The sequence below is a fragment of the Culicoides brevitarsis genome, chromosome 2 (genome assembly GCF_036172545.1).
Source record: "Culicoides brevitarsis isolate CSIRO-B50_1 chromosome 2, AGI_CSIRO_Cbre_v1, whole genome shotgun sequence".
Classification (NCBI taxonomy): Eukaryota; Metazoa; Arthropoda; class Insecta; order Diptera; family Ceratopogonidae; genus Culicoides; species Culicoides brevitarsis.
Window position 1 is genome coordinate 31,798,881 of NC_087086.1, and position 25,759 is coordinate 31,824,639.

General features: G+C 29.3%; 1 protein-coding gene across 2 annotated transcripts in view; it reads left to right on the plus strand.

Moving 5' to 3' along the window:
- LOC134832226 (peroxidasin) overlaps positions 1–25,759 on the plus strand; it is a 103,718-nt gene that overhangs the window by 42,358 nt on the left and 35,601 nt on the right. The gene's annotated exons all lie outside the window — the stretch shown is intronic.

The following is a 25,759-nucleotide window of genomic DNA, read 5'->3' on the forward strand; positions in this document are numbered from 1 at the left end:
TCCGATCAATTCTGCTCAACAAATACCACAAAGCTCTCTTTTATTCCGTTTTAACAAAAACACAAAACAAAAGAAAGAAAAAAAATTAACAGAAAAAAAACTAGATTAGCAATAAGTCATTGGATGTCAAGCAAGTCATGCTGCGCGTGCCTCTGACGTTACCTTGCCTCCATTTGACTCCGAGGTATTTCTGTCATTGTTTTCCCTCAACGTTATTCATCCGACATCCAACACAAACAATACGTTTCTTTGATTAAATTTTTCATTTATTTTTGTTTTGCGATGTTCCTTTGACGATTGTTGCATTTGCGTTTCACATACATATTCACAAAAAAAAAAGAATGTTCCGCAAAATCCACAGCAAGACCACATAGAAATTTCTATAAATTGATTGCTAAAAAGGGACAAAAATGTTTTGATGAACAAGTTTCAAGTGGTTTTGTTCCTCATTTATAATATTAAAGCAAAGCAAAAAAAAAAGTAGAGAGAGAGAGACAATAAAAAAAAGTTTATTTTTTGCCAGAAGTTCTCCACACGCACTAAAATAAATTTAATTATGTTTCTAATGGCATGGCATGGCAATATATTTTAAATGTATGATTTAGAAAAAAAAACATTTTTCCGAGTAGAGTCTATAATATGTTCACTGAAGCTATAATAATAAAGCGAAACGCATGAAATATATATTTATATGAAGATTTATTTGTTCGTTAGATCCATAAAATTGCGCACACAAATTAATTCTAATTTAAATAGATGTTATTTGTGTTGCTGATATGTTGAATAACTAAAGTTAGGCAATATGTGAGGGAGAAGAAAGGAGTAGAAAGTCGAAGGAATTTCGAAGACGTAAAATTATTGAGAATTTTTATTTGACAATTCACAAAAAACTAAATTTAAGATAAAATTTGAATCAAAGCGCCATCTAGCGGCAAAAATTTTGAAACGAAATATTTTAAAGCCTTCAAAATTTTTTTAAATCATAAACTAAGAGTAAAATTTTGTCATTATTCAAAAACTTAAAAACATCTGATAATTTAGATTGAGACTAAAATGAAGTTTCAATTAGAATTTTTATTTTAATCAACGCCATCTAGCGTTAAATTTAAAAATTTCTATAGAAACTCTTTTTAAGCAGAAAAATGCATGTTTTCAGTCCCTGTTCGTCAAATTCTCGCACCGAAAATTCCCTCCAACCACATAACTATTTGAACAACTTCAACAATGCGCACATGTTCCAGACTTTTAATCACTAATCATCTAAATAGGCCATAGAACCAGAGAAAAGTACAGAAAAGGATGTTATTGAGGTTTTTCTCTCGATCCTTCTATCAACTCGCTTCAGCAAACTTTATCATTTGGATCCGAAATTTTTTTCGCACACACACACAGACTTTCACAAAATATTACTTTTATCATATCAATGCAAATAAATTGTGTGAGAACTTTTGCCGGTGTGCTTTTAGCCACATATACACACAGAGAGACGCACATCAAACGAACGAATCGCAAAAACGACAAGTTTCCTATAAATTTTCGTGTCGAGATAAAATAAACGACACATTTTGCGTCATTATATCGGTGTTTCTAATAGTTTTTCGAGTTTTATCTAAAATCCCCTCCGACCGAGCAAGAGTGAGTTGACAGATAATTAAAAGTTGGTTTTGTTTAATAATTCATGCGAAATGATGGGACTAACGAGAGAGAGGTATCTCGTCGCCACACAAAAGAGCTAACCTGACCTTGTTAAACGAACGCAAAGTACGAAACCGAAAAGTAATGGAATCGGATACAATTTGATATATGAGTCACTATTGTCTTTTGTTCACGAGAGGTATTTGCTATTCATACATGAGTCTCCATGGAATTTCCGTTTCCCCAAAAATGCCATCCAAATGCAGTTTAATCTAAAATATTAGCAAGCAAATAATTCATAAGTCATCTGCATCTCTTCGATTGTCGTATTTACTTGGCGAAAATGTCACAACATTTATTTCAATGCGAATAGCATGTGCAACAGTCCCTTCCGATACACGACGACGACGACATACATCCCTCTTCCTCCTTTGCGAGGATAAATTTTAAACAACATACGTGACCAGTAGAACGAGCAAGAGCGACTCGAGGTAATCAAAATCATCATTTAAAATTCATAGAAATGTCCCTTCCTTTTTACTCGTTATAACGATCTTTGCTATTTATTTGTCAAACAATGGCTGGCAACACAGCAAACGCATGAGAAGCTACTAAACTAAGACAAGCCGGCATCGTCAACGAGGTAAGTAAACGGGAGGAACACGACATAAAATAATGGAATGTGTTTAAATTGGAAAACATTAAACAGAATTGAACATGAGCTCGGGGAAACGACACACAATGCCATTCATGTTGGGCAACCGTCTTGCTTTAAGTAAAGGAGTAGAAACGACGACGCCGAGAACAGATAAGAAACATTATTTCATGGAATATAATGGAGAAGTATTCTGGGTTGAATAGAAATCGCATAGAAATTACTTATTTATAAATGGGAGATGCCGCTTCTTTTATGTCTTTGGATTTTATGGCCTACTTTTGGCGTGCCATTTGCCTTTTTTTTTTGTCGCAGAGTTCCATATGGATGGAGAAGCGACATTGTTTATTATTGAATTTTATGACAAATGAAAGCGAATTCTCAGGTTTATTATCGTTGTTGGCGTGATTGTGTGCGAAGTGAAAGGGAATGGTGTACAAATCCTCGTCGCCATGGAATACTAATGATGAATGTTGGGAAACGCAAAAGGGATTTCTATTCAAAGGGAAAGTGATTACTTTTAGATAAATTAGATTTTTTGTCTGAAAGAGATTAAAACAAGAAGGTAATTGGAAATTCTTTTGTACTTTTATCTAGTCAGGATACACTCCAGTTATTAAATGCATCTCCGAGTAAAAAAGGGTTTGTAAAGGACCAAAGCTGACATTAAACAAAACCTCAAACAAAATTCTTTAAAATAGACCTCAAAAGTGTCCTAAAGGATTGGATAGCACGTGAAAGTTGCATCAATTTTTTAAACATTCGTAAGGGCTTAGATTGGCTCACATTGCGATCTCTCAAGGAGTTCCATTGAACTTCATAATAAGAAATCGTAAACTTCCTCGATGCTTCGAGATTGGGTTTTAGCTTTTACATCTTCATCCCAAGCAAATGCCTTCCATTAGGTTTCAAAGGGTTTCTAAAAGATCTTAGTAAATTTTAAGCACGATTGGAGTCAGAAAAGTTTTTCATGATTTTGAGTCTCGAACCAACGATCTTACGCTTTTCCTTCTGATATCATTTGACTAAACGAATCCTGAAAAAAAAACAAAAATTATTAGAAATTCATTCACTATTTCTCAAAATATGATCGTAACTTACCTTCCAGACCGAAAATAATTTATAGTGAAAAAAAACTTACCAATCTTGAAACATGTTGTCATAAAAATGCATTACGACATCTTTTATACTTCATAAATTCTTCACTCAAACGAAAAGCAGCTTTTTCCTCAAGTTTCAACTAAAGCTCTGGAAGAAACACATTTTTTAAGCCGCTTAACATTTTCGTGCTTTTCTTCCTACACAAAATTTTCTGCAACATTATTCCATCTGTCACAAACATGCCAACATTTGAACATACACACACAAAAGAAAAACTTAATTGACTTTACTTGACACAGCAAAAATTACTTCCATTCATTCATTTTTCACACCTGAAAGGCGTTCTACTTTTTTCCTATGCTCATGACAGTTTTCCTCCTTCTTCTTCTTATTGTCTGCTATATCGCTGCTTACTGCATCGCAATATGACACATCAATTTGCCAGCGACATACCTGTAACAAGATTGAAGAAAACTGACACATCAGTAACATATTAGATTGCAGTCATTAATATAGATTGAATTTATGATGATGATGATGGAAGAAAGAGAGACGAACAACTGTCGACAAAAATATTTTCATTTATAAAAGGAGATACCAGTCATTGTTGTCCTTGTTAATTGAAGTCAAAAGGTGTAACCCAAAATGTATGGAGTGATAATGGCTTTTGGTCAGGTTCTTGTTTACAACATCTCTCGTGTTTCTCGTGCAGCAAACGAGGCATGGGATTTCTTACGCTTGAATGCACAAACTAAAATTTGATTAAGAATCTGTCGTCGTCATGGTTTACTTTGCCAGCTAGATCACTTTGTGGATTATCATCATCATCGTCGTTGTCGTCGGCGCTGTTCTCATCATCATCATCAACGGAGAGTGAGAGACAAACAAATTGTGTCACATGCATCATCCTCAGTCGCTCTGTTCGTGATTCTGAGGAAAAAGTTGATTATGAAGAACACACATACACTTTGTCGTAATAATATATAATAATAATTGCACACACTTAAAATGAATTGTCACGACTTGTGGCTTTAATAAACTTGGATTAATATGATGCGGTTTGTTTTCTCTCATGGATATGTGGGAGTTACGTAAGAATTATTATCGATTTTCATCTTGCTCAAGTGAAGTTTTAATTTCGTAAAATAAACAGCAATAGCAGCCACTTAACTAATTAATATCGATTTTCTCCTTCTTCCTCAGCTCGTTGTTCGATCTCGTTGCTCAAAGAAAGTGTCGTACTATGGAGAAATTATACCGAAAAAGCAAGCAAGAGATGAAGAGATACGAACATACCTGAGGCGAGAAAATAGTTCCTTCCCCATTTTTGCGCTCGTTCGTCTATTAAGACAAAAGTATTGTTATTATAATGAAGAAATTCGAAGAGAATCGTTCGCTCCATCGTATACCTTCATTAAAAGATTAAGATTATTGTTAAATGTTTCTCGTACACTTACCGTGTTATTAGCTCCTTCGATGCCAGCTACGGAGAAGAAAATTTCGGCAAGATAAATAAATAGAGAAATTACGGTAATTTTCTTCTTCTTCTTCTTTTTTCCATTTTATTAGCTGAATACATGAAATTTACACACTCGCTGGATTAGATCGGAGGATTAACGAAAAAGATATGGAGTTCACGTTTTCCTTTGTTGTTTTGCTTTTTTGCCAGATGATGTTTTAATGCAAAAGTCAACCATCATGACGGACCATGACAAGAGATCACTTAAATTTTAACAACTGAAATAACAAAGCAAAACATTATTTTATCTCTTTTTGTGCAATTTTTTTTTCGGAACAACTGACACATAGTCAACATAATTGAATTTTGCTGAAAAACGCTGCAAAAATAATTTGCATACTCTTGCATTTATAAAAATAAAATAAAATGTTTCTCATATAAATTTTTTTATAAAAAAAATGAAACAAAAAAGGATGAGAATTACAAAAATTGCCTAATTTTTGCAACAAACGCAACTAACTTATTATGTACAACAGCCTGTCGTTGGATGTGGGTGCAATTTGCATGCATGAGATGTAGTACCATCAAGCAAAAAGAAAATGGAGTGCAGTTCTGGCAGAAAAACAACGCACATCATGACAGCATTTTGCAGATATGATTATTAGATTATTAAAATGCAGTTGTACTATTTTTATTTCTCGTTTGCATGGTTTTCCCTTATTTTCTTTCCCATATTTTCCTCTTCCTCCTCCTTGTCTCCTAATAAAATTTTTAAATACTACAGACGGGGAAAAAAATGCAAGGTTTTGTGTTGTTCCATGATTGTGATTATGCATGCAAGGCACTCGAGTAGTTTTGCAAGAAATATGCAAGGGCACAGTGGGATGAAATGAGAAATGGAGGAGCAAAAACTATTATAAGGATTAACGAAAGAAATCTAGATGTCACTTTATCGATGATTCTTCTAAACTTTTTGGCATTTTTGTCTTAAACTATTTTTTGGTAAGTCTTTAAAAGTTGTTTTAATCAAATATTAAAAAGATAAAATACTTTTGAGGAATTTCAATGAATAACGAGGAATTTCAAAATGGACGACTTTTGCTCATGGTATTACAAATATGGAACCTGAGTATCAATAAATTTCATCAAGGACAACATTCAAAAAATATTTTGAAAACGATGGAACAAATTCGAATGACGGAAAAAAGCAAGCCAACCACTGGTTAAAAGTTATACTAATTTGGATGAACTATGAAAACTTTGATATGAGTAAGCGCTCTGTTCGAGCCACTGATGTAAGGAAAAAAAATGAAGGAAAAATACTGGCCTTCGATTTAAACCGTACATTAATTGGTTCAATATTAATGTGAATGTAAAAAGTTTGCTCAGAAACAAACCCACTACCAAGGCTATGAATCCAATTAAAGACCACATATTAAATTTATATAAGACTGGCTATGTCTCTAACAGTCAAAGACTTCTTAACATTTGAATTGTGGAAGTTATGAGGAGCCTTGAGCTAAATTTATCGTTCTTCATTGTACATCCTGCCTGATGTATCATATTCTAATGTCAAATATTTTCTTAAGAACTTTTCAATATCAGAAGCTGGCGTCAAAGCTCATATTATAACGAATCAAATTTTGAAGCTAAAATTTTAAAATTTGTTAATGGACATAATATCGTGATATACTTCGCTAAAATTTCAAAAAGAAGTTAGTCAAAATAACACAAAAAAAAACTTTAAATTGAACGTAAAACTTAAAAATAAGCTTTTAGTAGGTATACAAGTTTTTTGCATTAGAACTCACAAATTTTCCCCATCGTGCCATAACAACCTCAAATATACGCTGGTCTTCTGCATCTGCATTTTATGAATAACCATGAATCTACCTCACACTCCCATTAGGCAATTGTCTCAACTGAACTCGACTCCAGTACTCGTATTTTGGTGCAACAAAAGCTATTGTCTATTTACACCGCGTTCGTGTTATTGTTGTATTGTCTGTTTCCATTTGAGGTTCTTTTTTTACATAAAATTTTTATTTCAATTCCGAAACATTTATTTTTTTTGCTCCTTTTCTCTAACAACAATTAACGTTGATTTTACAATGAAAATGGTCTCATTATGCGGCAAGTTATTTCCACGTGTGTGTGTGTGTGAGGTGTGAAAACACAAAAGAAGCAAAAAAAAACATTTTTTCATCGCTCATCAACTTGATTGAACACTGTGACCCGTAAATTATGATGATGCACGCAAAAAAAAATGTGAGATATCATTCCCCACCGATTTTTCTCGCTCTTTTTCTTTAATGATGTGGCAGAAAAAGTATTATTATAACGCAAACATCGCACACTAACATTGATTTGAGCAAACACACCTTCGACAACATGACGTGAAAATTTATTTAAAAATCCGGCGAACCATGTCATATTTTTTTCTGTTATTTTTTTTATTATTTCGATGAAAAGTCAAAATGTAACATGGCTCTCTCTCACCTCTAATGCCGAACAAACGCGTCGACAAATGGAAAAAATGGTGACTCAGTCATTTTTTATGTTCGTCTGCAGTATAATGTGTCGTTGATGATCAACATTTGTAATCCTTTGGGTGGCAAAATGGGGCAATATAATAAAAAAATAAATGATTTATCATCGAAAATTTATCAAGATATTTTTTTTTTTCGTTTTCTGTGCGAAAAAAAATGCGTCAACATGGAGATTAAAAAGTGAACCAACGACCAACGTTGATGTTGATGATGATGGTCCCGTGGGACAGCAAGAAAATACTTTTATATTGACTTGTTTAAAAATTGCTGCCAGACGTGAGTGTTCTTCACATCGCATGTTCGATGTTGAATCAAAGTGAAAAGGGTGCAAATGCTTCGTTTGACTTTTGAAGTAAACTTTAATTTAGATTATATTGACTTGTCCCGGCAGTGATATGGGATTTGGAATATATCGATGTCATGCTGCTGCTAGTTAAATATCTAGTTAGGAAAAAAGGGATAATAGAACGCAATCAACAGGAAAAAATATGGGGTCCATCCTTGTTTATTTTTTTTCAAGAGATAGTTTGAGGAAAAGATTTTTATCTTGAACCGGAAATAACGAAAAACTCAAGACAAAAAATTTTTATCACTAAAATCTAGATTTCTATGAAAAATTCCTTTATCTTAAGAATTTTTAGACGTTTTTTTACACATTTATCATCAATTTTGTTAACAAATTATGTAAAAAAGTTAATTTTTTGTTTCTTTAAAATTTTTTGTGCTCATGTTTTTATTTGTAATTTTTACATGAAAAATTTTTTAATGACTTAAAATGTTAGTTTTCTTGGAATTTTGAGCACAAAAAAAATTAAAATTAATTAAATAAATTTTGATAATTTAAATAATTTTAATTAAAATAAATTAAATTATTTTTTTCACATAAAAAAATTAATTGAATTAAATTTTAATTTTTTTAATTAATAAATTATTTTTTAATTTAAATTTAATTTTATTATTTTTTTATTTAAATTCTTATTTTTAAATTTTTTTTTTTAATTAATTAAAAATGAATTTATTAATTTTTCTAATTTAAATTTTTATTTTAAATTTTTCTTTAAAAATGATTTTTTTAAAAAAAAAAAATTTAAACAGTTTCGTGAAATTTTAACCTTAAATTTGCTTTAAAATTTCGCTCACTTGATCTTTAAATTTATTCAAATTAAAAAAAAAAGTAATTTTTAGTCCAGAACAACCTTTTTAACGACTCTCCCGAGCCATAACTCGAACCTCAGAGTTATTCTAATGAACATTAGGTGTTGTTGTTGTTGTTTCTCTCGAACAAAACTCGAGTTTGTAATAAACATTCTTAAACTTTTGAACGCCGAAACTTTGTCATATATTTGTCTTCCTTTATTTATTTATGTTTCCACACACACAGACACACACTTTCTGTGGTTTTAATTTAATTCCATCATTTTCATGCACTTTTCCTACCTTTCGCTCCTCATGTGTGTTTGTGCCTTTAACGACGAAGAGAATGAGAGAAATAGTGCAAAGTTTGCCCTCAGCAAGTCATTTATATGAATGTTTTGCGACCGAACCTTTGTTTGTGCAAGTTTTCTCCGCCTTTTATTGCACAATAAATGCATATGAGGCAAGTTGGGAAAGTAATTTCAATGTTAGAAATTAGTTTTTGTACTTTGCATAAATAAATGAGCAACTGGCTGTTAAGTGACGCATGCAATTATTAGCTGGAAAAGGGCTCGAGAATACTTTTGAAGGAATTTTCTCGATCTAAAAATGAAAATTTAGGTAATAAATTGATTAGTTGTGATGTAACAAGAAATTTAACTCAAATTTTCTGAATAATTTCCATCATCTGCTGATGTCTGCGCGTAATAAAATAAAAAAAAGAAAGATGCTCAGATTTTTTTCGCATATTCTCTTATTTATTCATATTTCGCATCAGGCACACACACATTCATACACGCCATCAGACAAACAGGGTAAGATTTGCATAACATTAAATCAAATTTATGCCATTTATTATTCGACAACAATAAAAAATGAGGACGCGTGGGATTTTTCCGCACACAGAAAAAAATGCCGTTCGGTTAAAATGTTGTTTGTTTACTTGTGAAGAAGCATTTTTCTCTGTCCGTTTATTTTTTTAAACATAAATATACAAAAACACACATCATACTCGAGAGAGATAGGGAGTTATGATCCATTTTTCGTACTTTCCATACTCAAACACACACACACGAAAATTGATAAAAAGGGTTTTTAATCCGATTTGTTGCCTTGGTTCCCGGTCATATGTCTATTTTTTCATCCGCATACGAGAAAAATTCCAACGAGTTGTCTAGCGAGGGACTTGACTCCAAAGCCAACGCCGGATCAAGTTGTAAAAAGGAAGGGATAAGGCAAACCGGATGCCGGGTGATTATACGAAATTTGAGATGAAAGGCGATACTATCGATATATTGATTTCCTATCATCCGCCAGTCATTTGCAGTGACGCAGAAGATACGACATAAATGACATGATATCGGATTAAAAAAAGTGTACATAAATATGAAATGTTGTGTGAAAAATTTGTATGCATTTAAATTTTTTGTATGGGGGCGAATTTGAAACGACGAACGACTAAATTTGACGATAACGACGGTATTTTTGCATTAAAGCTATTGACGAATAATGACGACACGATGAAGATGGTGCTGATGGGGAGAGGAAGAAGAAGAATAGGAGATCCGGTTACTTTTGTTGAAGTACTTTTATTGATGTGATATTGAACAAAAACGGTGAGAGGAGATTTTAAAGGAAATTCATCGTTTTTATTGAAGAAATCTAAATTTATTTTAGTCCTATTTTTAGACTAAGGTTTAAAGGTCATTTAAAGGTCAAAAGTCAATTGATTTAATGTCCAGAAAAAGTAACTCTAGTAAAGAAAATTTTTCTGGAGCTTAAGTCAATTGAGTTTTGACCTTTAAATGACCTTTAGTCTAAAAATAGAACTAAAATAAATTTAGATTTCTTCAATGAAATTTTTCTAAATTTAAAAAAAAAATTAAAAATTGTAATCTCAAAATTTCAAAAATATTTTTTTTTTAATTAAAATTATCAAAAATATGATTTTTTTTACCTCAAAAAGTTTCAAAAACTGTAGATTTTATTGACTTAATACTTAAACTTAAGCTTAAGTTAAAGCCTAAGTCAACATATTTTTATTTTTTTTACTTAAGTTTAAGATAAAGTCTAACAAATCTCTAATTTTTATTCCAAAAGTTTTATAATGCTGCTATGAAGTATGCAATAAATATTACATATGATTTTTCTCAATTTTTCATGAGTTTCCTCAAACTTTTTGTAAAAATTTTTGTACAGAAACTTTCTCTAAGCTCCAACGGACAAATTAAAACAAACCGTTCAAAAATCCGTAAGCCAGAACTCAAGTTATTGCATTTCAAAATCGGTATTGGAGCAAGATTTGAAAAAAATTGCTTTGACACAGTTTTTGACATAGTTTTGCTCTTGATTTAGTTTTCAAAACAAAACTATGTCAAAGGAATTTTTTTTTCAGTTTCAATTTTTTGGCAGTTTTGAGTTATAAAATGATTAAAAATGATAAATTAGAGCCCTCTGACAAATGTTTATCCATTTGGAGCAAGATTTGACAAAAATTGCTTTGACACAGTTTTTGACACAGTTTTTTTGCTCTTGATTTAGTTTTCAAAACAAAACTCTCATAAGGAAAAACATTTTTTCAAAAGTTTTTTGGCAGTTTTGAGATATTTTTTAAAAATGAGAGTATGCAATGAATATCACAATGATTTTCCAAATTTTTGACACAGTTTGAGTTTTCTCAAACTTTTTTTTTTCAGTTTCAATTTTTGGCAGTTTTGAACTTATTAATGATTAAAAATGATAAATTAAAACAAACCGTTCAAAAATCCGTAAACCAGAACTTGAGTTATTGCATTTCAAAATCATTTCTCTCAAGAGTTTCGGTCGATTTTCTTCTTGAAAAGTATTTGCTTAGCTATTTCGTCACTCAAACTTTTCTCCCGATGAAAACGTAGAAACATTTATAAGCACATTAAGCTTCTCCTACGTTCCTCTTCAAACACACATCATTTGACAAAAAGTAGACCTACTTTGCATAAAGTTTCTCTACTTCCTCCGCTTCGTCTTTTACGCAAATTTCTACGTGCTTTAGCTAATGTGTTCCAAATCTAACGAAGCCATGTTTCAACGAACGGGAACTCTTGTCTCATAAAATACCCAATTTAAGGTAAATTTAAGACATTATTGGCATAAGATATCAATATCCTACCCTCGAGGTATTAGGAGAGAGTATTAAGTTGTTTCCTGTCTGTGCTTCCCTTTCCATCTCCACACTAAAGGGATCCGCAATAAAATTCGCAAGTGTTGTAATAATTGCAATCGTTCATGTGCAATCACAGACCGTCATCGCCACAAGTACCACACGAATGCCGCAATAACAATAAAAATGCAATAAATTTCATAAAAATATATCTCAACCTTTTTTTTCCGATGCGATGCGCGTGCAAAAACTTCGCTCTCTGGCTACTACTCAAACAATGTCAGTAATTGATTATATCTGCCCTGATTGATTATTATTTTTTAATTAAAGGACCATGTTCGTCGTCGTCTCGTTTGTGGCTGGCTGCTGTGCTTGCAATTTTATTACACGTGTCTCTTCAATATAATAATTATTGCTCAAACTGTCCTTTCATGACCTAAATATCGAACACGACGACGAACGAAAAAAAAAGCAGTTTGTATAATAAAAGAACATATTTATGGGGAAAAAGGGAAAAAATCACGACCGACGTGATTTCACATTTTTTTGTGTGTCTGTCCTCCCATTTTCAACGTTTTTTCGGTATCGCCGCTCCATACTCTGGTTTGTTTTAAAATTATTATTTTTGTTTTATTTATGGGCGTTTATTGTCTGGTTGCCACGGGTCGCTTGCCTGCTGCTGGCTAACCAGTTTGCAATGGACAGCATTTTTTTTCGACAAATGTGTGGAAAGCAAATGTTTTAAAAATTTGCTCTTGGAAAGTTATTCGAATTTTGAACTAATTTTCGAAAAAAAAATTTTTTTTTTGATTTATTTTTCAAAATTTTACAAACTTGAACAGTTTTAAAAAAATAAATAAATAAAAATAAAATAAATTTTAAAAAATTATTAATTAAAAATTAAAATAAAAATTATTATTTAAAAAATTAAAAATTCTAAAAAATATTTTAAATAAATATATTAAATCACAAAAAATATTTGACGAATTTTTTGATTTATTTATTTAATTTTTTTATTAAAAAAACTTTTTCAAAAAAATTTTTTAAAATTAAAAAAAGAAATTCAAATTTTTTTTTATTTATAAAATTTTTAAAAAGAATTTAAATAATATTAAAAAAAAATAATTTTTTTTTTATTAATTGATAAAAAAATTTTTAAAAGATTATAAAAATTTAATTTTAATTTAAAAAAAAAAATTTTAAATCATACAAAAATTTTTTATTTGTTTTTTTTTTTAATTAATAAATACATTTTTTGAATTTCCATAATATTTTTAAACATTTTCTAAAAATTATTAAAAAAAAATTATTAAAATTTTATTTTTTTTTTAAAAATTAAAATTTCTTATTGAAAAATTAATTAAAATTATAAAACAATTAATTTTTTTTTTGTTTATTTATTTTCAAAAAATAATTTAAAATTATAAAAAAAAATATTTAGTTCTTTTTTAATTAAAAAATAAATTTTCTTGAATTTTTTAAAACGTTTATCCAATTTATTTTAATTTTTGAACAAAAACTTGAAGTTTTTTTTTATTTTTTTAACGAACGCAGAATCGTAGATTTTTTTCAAGCACATGAAAAAAATCTCAAAGGTCAAATAAATTGCATTTGATGATCATCGAGACATTTCCTCACCCCATGAAACCATAAATTCAAAAAAAAAATCACAACAAGGCTACAAAAAAATAACGACGCTCTTCTCATAATAATTATTTTGTTCCAGTGCTCGTAAATTTTTATTTTATTACATTGTTGGTGTGCGAGCGCGATGTCCGTTATATTCCGACACATGCCTCGGCTGCTTGTCTGTCGAGTCAACTCAATTGTTTTGTCTTCCGCTTTTTTGTGTCTTTTTTATTGCATTGACCTACCAAATTGGCTCTGACCTGATTTCCTTGTTCAATTTTTTTTTGTCATGTCGATAATTATCTCGTTTTTATCTCTCTTTTTTTAATTTTAATTTTTGTGCTTGACAAAAAAAATGACATGAAATGAAGCCAAAAGCAGGAGCCTTGACCTGGGGTGGCAACAATTATTTGTATGCAATTTATCGATCAATTGACATAATTGGAAAGAGAGAGCGAGAGAGTAGCGCATCGAAAATTATTATTAAGTAGAGTTGCAAATATAAATCTGATTAATTACGTTTTAATTGAGAAATTATAAAATGACGCAAGAGGGAGAAAATTTTCAAAAAATATTTTACGGATTTATTTCGTTTTCATTGGGTTTTCATCACTCAATTTTCCGATTTTTTATTTTATGACTTTCTTGAGTTTTCGTGCCACATTTTCTTTATGGCGGTGTCATTACCAACTTTTTTTTTTTGGTTCCGGTGCGATACGACGAAAACGACATTTACTGAGGAAAAATCAATTTCCGTTCGGCAAACTCTCATAAATGACAATAAATTTGCATAAATAAAAATTTTTACAACCTAGATTGGAAATGTGTACGTTTTTTGTTGAAAAAAAATGAAGAAATCCATAAAAAAAAAACGTAAGACCACAAAGCATTTAGATGAGATTTAAATTTGAATTTTATTGGATACACTCAATGGTAATCCCCGGCAAATGACATTTTTCGTCAGAATTTCATCACCTTGGAATATGTATGAAGGAGATTTGAGAAAAGGTGACGTAAAATTACTCGTCTGGGCGTATTTTGATTAAATTTTAGATTTTTTTCAGAATTGGAAAAAACAAAAAAAAAATGTTAAAATTCAAAATTGATTTTTTACTAATTTTGACAAAAAAAAATCAATTGATTTTTTACTGAGGCTGAAAAAAAGTTTCTTAAGTCAATTTTTTAAATTTTTCTCTAAAAAAAATTTTTTTATCTTTTTCAAAAAATTTTTCTTTAATTTTTCTCGATTTTTCTCTAAAAATCAATTTTAGGTCAAAAACGAGTCAAAAATTTTTAAGACCAATATTTTATATTCTTAAGTTATCTTAAGTCTCTTAAGTTATCAGTTTTTATATTTTTTTAAATTTTGATTGCAATTTTTTTTTCTTATTACAGTGAAATATTTGCTTTTTTGACATTTTTTTAAATAAGAAAAAGAAAAAAAAATTTTTTTGAGCTAAAATCTTAAAATTTTCCTTCAGAATGAAATATTTTGAAATATTTCAATGCCATTTATTTCTCATTAACACGTAAATTTTCTGCAAGTGACACATTTCTCAACAAAACCGCCCTTTTTCTCCGAAATGCGGTAAAAATTGCGAGATGAATTTCACGTCAAGTGTGAAAATCCAACTTTTTTTTTACTGTTTACATTTATATGGCTCGTGTTTGAATGTTATTTACATTCCCGCACACAAAAGCGCACAGGAAACGCAATTTAAGAACTCCACAAAGGATGTTGATGTGATGTGACGGATTTTCCTTTCGCGCGTCTTTTTCTGTGTGTGTGTATTAACGCACATTTTCACATCACATCAAAGGGTACATCGTCGTGTGCGTCGTTGTGTCAAGACAAGAAGATAAATGACCTCTTAAAAAAAAAAGCGAGAAAAAACGAGCGTCATGTGTTTGAAGATGGAACAAGGAAGCATGTGTGTGTTTATATTTACAATCACTTGATTTCCTTTTCCTTAAACATTGCAAGACGAGTACCGACGATGACGGAGGAAAGCTTATCTTTTCGCTTCAATTATCCTTTTTAGCGTTTTTTCTCCATCTCTCGCGTACGTTACGTGAGCCGCTTTACGCAATGAGTCGAGAAAATATGAGATGTAAGCCTTTTTCCCGTCCTTGATGTCACTTTTTTTGACTTTCTTGCCGTTATCGTTGCGCATCTCGTTTCTCAGGGAATTAAATATCGATCCGGTTGGGAAGTTAATATTTTTCCCCGGTTAGAAGATGGAAAGATTAAAATTTTTTGATCATAAGTCATGTAAAATAACCAAAATTGGCGCCGAAAATTGTCATGTAATGATGATATTTGACATTTTCATTGTGTTTTGTCTCAATTTTCCCCACATTTTATTTATTGACACGCCAAAATTGAACAGAAACCATCCCAATTTTGTCATAATTCTTGTAAATGTCAATTGTTTCGACTTTTATATTTTTTGTGTGGTTGCCAAAAAAACAGAAAATTATCTTATGGAGGGCTACAAAACTTATAACTTAAGCTTTAAGTAAAAAGTATAAGTTAAAAAATTTTTAAAAATCTAAAATATTTTGATATAAATTTTTTGTTTGACTTAAGTTTGAGTCAGCTTGAGTTTTCAAAAAATTAAAAAAACAATGAAAATTAAATTTAAGCTAAATCTTACGTAAGCTTAAGTCAAATTAAGTCTTAAGTCATATTAAGTCTTAAGTTGTATTAAGTGTTAAGTAATATTAAGCCTAAAGTAAATTAAAAACCTTGATTCCCTTTTTTTAATATCTAAGTAAGTTTAAGTTAAAATATTTTTGACTTAAGTTTTTACATCCCTAATTTTTTTGCCATTTTCATACAGCCCAAAAATCCTATAAGGCAACAATTTTCGTATCTTATTGCAAATTTATGGCATTACGTTAATAATTAAGCAATAACAATAAAAGTTATCGAAGCCCATCACCATCAAATTTCCATATTTTTGAAATTTGTCTCTAATTGAGAAATTATTTCCTTTTCGACTCCCCTTTCACACAAAATCACAAAAAGGAATAAACAAGGAAATGTTTGTAATAATCTCAAATTTCACACTCCACTTCCCTCAATTCATATTTTAATTCGGGTAAAATGTCGTCGTCGCTTCCATTGTCGCATGGAAAAAGTTGTTGACTTCAGTCACAATCAAAATATCATGAAAACAGAAACGATGATTACTGACATTATGAAGAGAAACGACGAAAAGACAATTGTTTCGTTTTATCCATAATCTCTTTTCTTCTTTTTCGTTCGGCTGTGTTTTCATTTCGGGGATGACTTTTACTTATTACTTCAAGTGCTTTCAAGGAGCAATTCTCGAGAAAGAGTTTGTCTGTTTTCATGTCAAATCTGCTAATAATCATAAATTTTTTGGGGAGTTACAAGTGAACAGACTATCTCTCCTTAGCATGGATGGAATGAATCAGCAGCTTTTCTCTCTCGTATTAATGGAAAAAAAAGTATTTTACTGAAAATCCTGCTTTAATGTTCGTATATTTTAAAATAAATCCATGGAGACAGAGTCCTCTCACTCTGTTTTAATAAAAAAAAAATTTCTCGACACGTGTTATAATCACTTTTTTTCTGTGGATCACTTTTAGATGAAAGATAGCGATGGTACCTTTACAAATATTAGCCATGCAAAAAGGTTCATTCACAAAAAAAAGTGATAAAGTAATTTTCTGTTTTATTATTTGTTGTCTTGCACTGAGGGACAACTTTGACACAGAAAAAATTACGGGGAATTAGGCCAATGGGAGATATTCGGCGACGACCTTACTTTATTTTGTGTATGAAAAAGTCATAATCTGTGTTTATTGCGAGTTTTAAAGAGGGAGAACGAGAAAGCTAAGGGGCAATTTATGCAAAGCAAAAGTCTGGTAAAGGTTGGAATGTATGGGAATAAACTTTAAATAGGTTTTTCTTTAATTAGGTGACACAAAAAAATATTAGAATAGAGCATTGTTGAAATTAACCGTCAGTAGGTTGGTTGGGCGCTGAAATTTTAAATCAATCAATGGATTTCGAAGGTGTTAGTTTTCGCTTCATTTTGTTGTATTCTTTTAGCATTTTGTAGAAAAAGGAATTCTATGCACAGCTCGTCAGATAATTTGGCAATCTTAAGTCGCTTCTTCTTCGAAGTTCGTAAGGTTGTGATTCTCCTACAGTTGTCAATTTTTCTGTCAAGTATTCCGGGAGCAGATCATTTTTTGCTTTTTCTATTACTTTCGGCTTATTGGAATAGATTCTCTTCATGTTAAGTAGTTCAGTTTCATTTAGCATGGTCTCCACGTTTGCATATCAATCCTTGGATAAGATTGCTCGCAGTGCTTCATTGCATGGGCTTTAAATCGCTTTCATGTCTTCGTCCTTCGTTAGCATCATCATCGTACTACAGTTATCAATGTGCGGCTTTTCATCAAAGCCAGAAATAGACTTTCTTTGCTATTTTCTTCATATCAAGGTTTATATGCAGATTCAATCGAAGCTTTTCATCAATCATGATGCCCAGATACTTCAGCTTTCGGACTCGTTCGAATGGCGTCTCGTCGACTTAAAATGCTGCTGTCTTTTCTCTGCCTTAATTCAGTATCATAAATTTCGTTTTACTGGCATTGACTTTCAATTTCGACATTTTAAAGTAGTGAGATAGTGCTTCGAGTTCCTCGTTGATATTTTACCAAAGGACGCATTTTTTCTGAAAACATAAAAAAATTAATAAACTTGACAATAGGTACAATGGAAAATTTAACGAGTTAACTGAAAATTGAAAAATTAAGTTATAAACTCAAAGTATTGATGAAAGTTAGTAAAATGCCCATGACAACCATTGAAAGGTTAATCTCTGCATGCATCGTTATGTCATCACATTTTCCATATCATGGCAAACAGACACTAAATATGTTAATGGGAGTGAAAGAGATTACCGTGGCAAACTTTAAGCCGATTATCAAAGCATTTAGTCTCTATTATCACATAAAATATTCATGGACTTGCATTAATTTACTTTACGAAAAATCTATCACCAAAAACTTTCAACGCACGCCACAAAAACGTCTCGTTTTTTATCACTCGCTTTCACTCTGTTAGCTGTTTATTTATTGAAGAGATGATTAAATTAAGTTACAGATATAAAAAATTCCTTTTGACAGTTTTTCCTCGAGAAACTTTTGTTCCTTGTTGTTTAGGAACACAGACCATTAAGCTGATCGTATAAACATTCATAACCATAAGTCTTGCGCCTCAAATTTCCAACATACACACACGAACACTCTTGCAGATGAATTTTCCCCCCATCACCATTAATAAATTGATAAATTGTACTTTCAATGTTTCTTATTCTTTCTTTCGTTCGTTTCTTCCGCCTCCCTTGTTTCATGTCGACATTGTTGTCTCCAATGTGTTGTGCTGTCATTATAATATATTTTTCACAAATAATAACATTAAATTGTTTTGAGAGTTTCCAATGTGCACATATATCGAGAGAAGATGCTAAATAAAGACATCTTTCATTATTTTAAATAACAATATTTTAGAGAGTAAAATGTGTCAAGGAAAAAAGTTTGTCTTTCCAGCCAACTAACGCGTTGACACAAAATAACAGTGAGAAAAGGGAGAAGATAAAAAAAATCCTAAGCTAAGTAATAAACAAACTAACGAGGACAAACATTGAGTAACTTCTGATTAAATTTGAAAGCCGCAACATTCTATCTACGTGTACACGAACAAACCACAATCAACGATGAATAATAATTATTCTTGCAAGAGTAGCTTTTCAGTCCATTACTCATGCTCCTAAAGGAAATTGGATTAGATGCTGCGACATGGAAAAAAGGGGAGAAAGGGGCGAAAAAATCAAGGTCTAGACAAATTTTTCATCTTTTAAAGCTGTTTTCCCTTTTTTAGTAGTCAAAACATAAATAAATATTACGTTCCTTTTGTCATTCAATTCAATCTTTCACGAAATTCTTCTCACGTATTTCTCGTGGTTGCATGTCATTTTTCATTAGCTTTGCTTGATCGGATTACATCACAAACACACACACCAAAAGTTATCGAAGGTTCCAAACTAATTTTTTGGGAAAAATTTATGAATTACTTACCCCGAAAGTCCATTGGGAGCCAAAAGTTCCTTGTAAAGGTTAAAAAGTGGAACAGGGACCGTTTCTGTTCGAAATAAAGAGGGAAAAAAAGTAAAATTGAGAGCTTACACACGTAAGTCACCCCTTAGGTCAAATTAATTTACATAATAACTAGATATATCATTTTTTGTTCCAAACGCTCCTTTCGAATTCAAAAATTGTTCTTGCCTTCTTACGTTTACTCGTACCTATAAGAAAAAAAAACGTAAGAGAAAAGCGACAGAAATAGACTACATTTGTAATATTATTACGAAGAAGAATGCCTAGAGCACTGAATTTATGATGTTATTTTGCTATTTTTTGCTGAAAATATATTTATTTGAACATCGTACGAAAAAAAATGACAAGAAACCATCTTCTTTTTTTTCTTACCGCATTTCGAGGAAAAAAATGCGGTTATGAAATGGTTTGTTGTCTGTATGGATTCAAAATTTAAAGAAATTAAAAATGTTTTAAAACATTTAATCAAATTAAATTAATTTTAAATAAAAAAAAATAAAATTTTAAATAATTTTTTTTGAATTTGTAGAAAAAATTATTTTAAATAAAATAAAATTATTTAATTTTTTTTTAATTAAAAAAAAAATTAATTATTTTTAAAATAAATAATTTTTAAATAAAAAAAATAATAATAAATAAAAAATAATTAATTTTTAAAAAAAATTATTTTTTAAATTAAATATTTTTTTAAAAAAAAATTTGAAATTAAAAATTTTTAAATAAAAAAAAATATTTTTTTAATTTTTATTATTATAAAAATAAATTTTTTTTTTTTTTTTTAAATTAAATTAAAAATTAAAAATAAATTTAATTAAAAATTAATTTTTAAAATTTATTTTAAATATAAATTTATTAAAAAATTTAATTTTTTTATTTTATAAAAGAAAATAATTATTTTTTAAATTAATTTTTTTTAATTTAAAATATTAAATTTATTAAAAATAATTTAATTTTTTAAATTTTAAATTTAGATAAAATAAAATTTGTAAAAAATTTAAAAAAAAAATCTTACCTCATAAAATCCGGTACAAAATGCGGTTATGTCGATAAAACCAACAAATTTTCAAAAAAAATCTTCAATTTTTCTCCTTTTTTCACTCGCTAACAGATTTACGTCATAAAAAAAGAATACGATCATAAACAATATTCTTCAAATCATCAAACGAATTGACAGCAATGATAGACATGCAGCGTTGTTAAATGCTCGTCATTGTCTCTCCTTCCATTTTTGTATAAAATAAAAAAAAATAACAGACACCACCACTCCAGTAAGAAGTCATAAAAAATTTAGTTGACAGGTAAAATATAAATATAAAAAAAAATACGAAGACACAACATTTTAAAATAAATTTAAGTTTTTATAACAATTTTTTTTATGATAAACGATGACGACTTTTGTGTTCTGAAGAAAAATAAAGAAATTGACAAGACGCGTCAATTTTTATTTTCTTTTTTTTTTGAGACTTTTTTGTCGTTTCTTCGGAAAAAATAATGTAAATCTGTTAATGTTGGCAAAGTTACAGTTGAAAATAAATATTTTTCTGTCCATTAAATGGAAATATGTTGTCTGTGCAATTTAGCAGTAAAAGAGTGAAAACGAGAGAGAGAGAGAGATAAAAAAGAAAATATTTTAATAATTAACTGGAAAAAAACTTCTTCTTCGTCTGCGTTTTTGCGTTCGTTCGTTTGCTTGCTTCTCACTCCTTTTCCCGCATTTCTTCGGATGATTTACTTTCGAAAATTTTTTTGCGAATCCATTTTAACTTAATTTCATTCTATTTATTTAAATAATCGTCTGTAATTTAATTAGTTTGAAGCGTTGTCGTTGTCGCTTCTCCATTCGACTGCGTGTGCCCAATGCTAATTTATTCAAACAAAAAACTTTTTGAAAATCTTTAAAATTTATAAATAAAGTAGGTACAAGGCAATGCGAGCGAATGAAAATAAATTTTTGGAGTAATTAATCATTTAATTGCCATTGTATTGTTGGAACAAAAGTTTGTCTCTTCGCCCCATAAAATCACCTTTATATCGCTCAAAATTATCACCGACAACGCATAATGGGCCGGATGACGATGAAGTGAGGCTTGACTAACTCGATGCATTTGTTTGAAAATTTTCGCATAAATCGATGCTATTGACCGGTTTCAATGACACTTTAATGCTTTTGTTTATGTTGTTTAGAGTTTTGTTCGAGTGATGTCATTTTTTTTAGCTGAAAAAGAGAAAAAGTACCAGTGAATATGATTCAAGAGCAATCTGATAAAATCTAGGGACGAGACACACAAAAAATTATCATATTTATTAAAATAAAAGACAAAGAGACACTTTGCAAAAAAAAAACTCTTGTAAAAAAAAGGGGAAGCAAACAAAATTCGGAGAACGAGAGATTTTAGCATAATTATGCAGATAATCTACATTTTTACATTGTTTTTGTTTCATTTTATTTCATTTATTATTTTTTGTTTCTCTTTTTATGTTTTTTTTTTGCGTTGTCTTGTTTGTGTCTTCATTTTTTATTTCAATTCAAATAATTTTCCGGGACTGGGACTTTTTCGTTTTAATTATGAAATTTTGTCCCAAAAAGTCGACCGAATTTTTATTTTATTTATTTTTTTAATTAAAAAAGGATACCGAGACATGTCAAAATGGGCTTGACGTGTCTGCGATGAGAGTCTTGTAAAGTGTTAGAAAAGTAGAAGAAAAATGGTAATAAAGTGTCTGTTCTGAAATTTTTGTCCAAAACCACAAAATTTTTGGGAAAACTAAAATAAATTACCTTTTTTCTGTCATTAAGTATAAAAGTAAAAATATTTTTGAATTAGAAAAAAGGCAAATTTTAAAGTTTAGAACAATAGAAATGGTTCAGAAAAATATTCAGAAATATTCTCACAATAATTTTCGCTTCTTAATATTCAAAATTATAGATAATTAGAAAAATTATGGATTTATAAGACGAATTATATCTAAAATATAAATATTTAGCAATAAAAATTAAAAATTTCATCAAAAATTTAAACAAAAATACCGTAATGTAGATAATGCTAAGAGAAAAAAAAATCGTTGAAATTCAAATGAAACGAAAAAATGTAAAGAAATTACGAGAAAACTAATTTTAAAGTTAATAGAATAAAATTTCTCTTAAATTTTTGACGTTTTTTAAATATTTTTTTTAAAACAATTTTAAGTTGTATTTTTAAATGTTTTTGACAATGATAATTTAAAAAAAATTATAAAAATACAAAATTAGTTAAAATTTTACAATTATCAATTATAAAAATTTTCAAAATAAGTTTGAAAAAAATTTTAAATTTTTCAGTCAAAAATTTTCTAAAATAAGAATTTGAAACAAAAAAAATTAAATTCTCTTAGCATTATCTACATAACGGTATTCTTAAAGAAACAAAAAATTTAAAATTAAAAATTGGTAAAAAGCTTAAAAAAAAAAAAAAAAAATATTCAGATTTTGGCCGTTTTATGAATATTTTTTTGAAGAGTTTAATTTTTAATTCAACTAATTTTTTAACACTTTTTTTAAACATAGGTATTATAAAAATAAATGGAAAAAATAAACTTTCTTAACTAAAATTTTTAAATTTTTATTTTTATTTTATTTTTATATAATTTTTTAGTTTTAATAATTTTCAATATAAAAAAAATTAAAAAATTTTTATTTTTTTTTAAAAAATTTTAATTTTTTAAAAAATTTTAAAGAATTTAAAAAAAATTAATTTAAAAAAAAATTTTTTTTTGTTAAACTGAAATCAAAATCTACATCCATCGAAGAAAAAAAAACCCATAAGCGTCATAAAAGAAATAATTGAAGAATTACCTGAATTGCTAATTATCTTTACCGTTCACCCCCTTATATTTTTTCTAGAAAAACAAATTTTACACACAATTCAATGCTTAAACACACACCGAGTCATCGCACCCTCACCTCAGATCATTCATCAACCCGATGGAACAAAAAAAAAAGCATTTTTCAATAGACGAGATTTTTCTTCTTCTCCAATGTTTGTCTAAAGTGCGTTCACGTGTACCACGTCTATTTCCATTGAAAGTTTGTGTCCCACTTTTCTTTCTCTACACTTAAAAAGACGAGAGAGAGAAAAAGGGTATCAGGAAACAGGTAGCTGTTTATCTTGTATATTTTATGTTGTACTTTGAACAAAAGAAAAGGAGCTTGAGAAATATGATATATTTACTCGTTATATGCAAATAACACCCTGGCATGACAAGCTTTATGATGAAAAAAGGATCTAAAAACATTTTTTATTCAAATTTCTTCGAGGAACAAACAAAAGACGAATTGATCTGGTGACACGAAACTTGACATTAAATGGCTGCAAATGAGCGTCAATTAGCACGTTTTTTTACTGGCAGCAAGAAAAAATGTGCAATTCACTTCACATGCACACGCCATTCATTCATTCAGACTGTTATCGCTGCCAGGCAAGTAGTTAGTTGCAGTTATTGCAGCAATAGAAGGAGAAAAAAACAATTGTTTAGAGCTGGCATGCTGCAACCCAATTATTTTTACGTAACATAACAATTATATTTATGTGAAATGCAAAAGTTTTCAATTTGACGTAACATGTGAGAGGAGAGAAAAAGAGACGTCTACAATGAAAAACGATGGAATAGGGAATGAAACCTGCAGAAATAAAATAAATTAATAAAAAAAAACTCACATGTGAGTTGGGAGCCAACAGAAGCCATCTGTTCTTCCGAGAGAAAAACAGTGTTCTTCATGAAAAGACCAAGTTTTTGAATAGTTTTCTCTCTTGCTCATGTTTTTAATGTTATTTTAATATATTTTAGTGTTGAACACGAGACACAAACACTCATCTGACCCGAACACCGTAATAAAACGCCAACGACATCATGAACAAAAAGGCAACCTTAATGACCTAGAATTTAAATTCTCTGATTTTATGCGTTGCTATCCTTCTCTATGACACTAATTGACACAATTTTGGCAGATATTTCGAACAAAAACACACCTGATTTGAACAAAGAGACGATTAAATGTCGACCTTAATGATTATTCCAATTATTATACTTTTCCTCATTGTTTGTTCAATTCCTTTAAAAAAAATCATTCGCAGCATTCGTTTATTCAGCAAATTTGCAGCTGAGTAAAAAAAAGTTCTCTTCATAAAATAATAATCATTTATGTAAGCTTTTTAATCTAATTAAAATCAAGTATTAATGTTGAAAGTTTTGCAACAACTTTTTTTGTTGCTTTTCATTTTTAGTTTATTATTTTATTATTAATGAAAGAGGAAAAAAAATTACTCAACTAATGAAATAAAAAAGATAAAAAAAATATGTAAATGATGATGATTATTATTATGATGAAAATGCATTAAAAATGACGTCGATGAGAAAAGTTTTTCTACGCGATTAGTGATCGTTTTTGTGCTTTGAAGGGTCTCGGAAATGAATTTTTTATAATGAAAATTGGTCTTAAAAATTAATTAAAATTTAAAAATTAATTATTAAAATTAATTTAAATAATTTTTAATTTTAATTAATATTAAAAACTGTCATAAATTTAAATTTTGTAACGCAATAACTCAAATTTTGCTTCAATAATAATAATATTTTCTTCAATAATAAACTAAATATCGTTATGAGGCCTATAACGCATTTTCTAATAAATAATAATTCAAAATTGATCTCATATTTCAAGTTATGAACCATCACAAAAAATTTTTCAAATAAATTTGAAAATTTTGAAGCTGGAAAATTTTTTTTATTTAAATTTTTGAAAATTGATCATTTGCTCCAAAAAATATGGAAAAAGACCAAAAAATGGTCAATTTTGATGAAATTTTCAACTTTTATTTTGCCCAATCGGATTTTCGGCTTTTGTGGCAGGGGACAAAAACATAGAAAAAAATATGCAGCAGCCTAATATTAAAAATTGTCATAAATTAAAATTTTGTAACGCAATAACTCAAATTCTGCTTAAATAATATTTTTAAATTTTAATTATAAAATGTCAGAATTATTTTTGAGAAGGTTTAGGAACAAAAAAACTTGAAAAAAATTAAGAAAACTATCAAATGTAGATCCGAAGAAATTAAATTTATTTTTAAAATATTGATTGCATAAATTCAGGCTTTGAATTCTACTTTTGAAGCAAAAAAAACTTTTGATGGGTAGAACGAAGTTTACGGGTCCACTATTTTTCAAAAAAATTTCAAATCTAAAAAATTTTAAAGAACCTGAAGGTTCTAAAATTCTTAATTTTGTAAAAAAAAAATAATTTTTGAAAAAAAATGTGAAAT